The 1,868-nt window shown below is 41.8% G+C and overlaps 1 pseudogene; it reads left to right on the forward strand.

Moving 5' to 3' along the window:
- Positions 1–394: 394 nt before the first annotated feature.
- Positions 395–513, forward strand: LOC133389755 (5S ribosomal RNA; annotated as a pseudogene).
- Positions 514–1,868: the final 1,355 nt, after the last annotated feature.

The raw sequence follows: 1,868 nt of genomic DNA on the forward strand, positions 1-1,868 counted from the left end.
GGGAAGAGTGGGGGGAAGTTTCCATTGTGCAAGCAGAAATCCTTGCGCTGGTGGAACAAGTTAATGGGATACTAACCCTTTGATCTTTTTGCTACCCCTCTGGAATTAGAGCACAGAAAATTAGATCCTGAAGAAACTTCACAGCTTATAATTATCTATGGCTCCATCCCATAGTTGTACCCTCTGTTTGCCCATATTGTTGAGAGCAGTGACCGAAGGGGAAAATAATCTGCCAACCAGAAATAAAAGTCCTTCTGGCGCTTAATAGTTGCTATTCAAAAGGGAACAGTTATATTTATAGTCCTTAATGGTACCTCTTTTCTGACTGCATTGGAAAGCCTGCTTAATAATACTAAGTCATTGAAGCTTTTTTATTGTTTGTACAATACCTAGCACCTACGGCCATACTACCCTGAACACGCCTGATCTCATCTGATCTCGGAAGCTAAGTAGAGTCAGGCCTGGTTAATACTTGGATGGGACACTGCCTGGGAATACTAGGTGCTGTAGGCTAGAGGAAGGCAATGGTAAACCACATCTGAAAACATCTTACCATGAAAACCCTATGAATATATATATTTTTAAAAATCTATAGGGTCACCATAAGTCGTAATCGACTTGAAGGCATATAACGACAACAGCAGCAATACCTAGCAAATTTCTCACAGCTGTAGGCTTTGGGCACAATTCACTGGGAGGTTCTCCTGTGCAAGTTCCCTGAAGTGACCACCATTGTGCTGCCACCATTCATTTTGTGGGATTTGTGCAAGAAAATATCCCAGTGGGTTTAAATCTAATTGTTTTCAAGTTAATGTCTACCAGTAACAACATTACTGTATCATAGGAACATAACATAAGAAGAGCCTCCTGGATCAGGCCAATGGGCCATCTAATCTACCATCTTGTTCTCACAGTGGCCAACCAGTTGCCCATCAGAAGCCCGGCAACAGCACCTGAGTGTAAAGAGCACTCTCCAACTGGTATTCAGAAGCGTACTGCCTCACTTCTTCTAGAAATTTTATTCTCCTGGAGTCCCACCAAACCCCAAGCAGTATTTATGTATTTATATTGCACAAGGTAATTAATTATATTGCTTTCCTTCAGCAAGGTTACTACATCATGTATCTTTAGATTCAGAGCATTCCCTGGGATTTCAATATGAGCATATTTTACAAATATCTTCTATCTGGACCGGTGTTTGGAGGTCAGAGTTGAGTATCTATATTCAGGCTTGCAGTACTGCCTGCCTACATAAGAAGAGCCCTGCTGGATCAGACCAGAGGCCCATGTAGTCCAGCATCTTGTTTTGACTGTGCCCAACCAGATGCCTCTGGGAAGCCTGAAAGCAGGACCTGAGTATCCTCCCCACTCAAGATTACCAGCGACTGGTCTTCAGAGGTCTACTAGCCAATAGCTAGTAGCCATTGATAGCCTCTCCAATCCTGCCCTGTTGCTTGCTCCCTGGCACAGCCATGTAGAGTCAAAACTCTCTCAAGGCACAGTGGAACTGTTTATGTACTTTAGTACTGTGTACACTATAGTACAGTATATGTGGTAATTTCAGTGGCTATGCCCATATTATGATTATTTTTGCCCTGGGAAGGTCAACTGGCCCTTTCTCTTGCTGTGTTTCAGCAAATGGTAAATGTTGTTATTCCACGAGGTCTTCATTTTACCAAGGAGATCATTTCCTATCTGATGTCTATGCTTTATTTACTAAAGCCTTCCATGTCTTATCATAGGACTCCGTTTATGGAATGCTGTTGTATTGTATGACTGGTTTTGAATTTTTGTAAAAATGTTTTCAATAGTGTGTAAGCACTAGAAGAGTAGGGTATATATCACAAACGTTCAGTATCACATACTCA

This window comes from Rhineura floridana, chromosome 7, assembly GCF_030035675.1.
Source record: "Rhineura floridana isolate rRhiFlo1 chromosome 7, rRhiFlo1.hap2, whole genome shotgun sequence".
Lineage (NCBI taxonomy): Eukaryota > Metazoa > Chordata > Lepidosauria > Squamata > Rhineuridae > Rhineura > Rhineura floridana.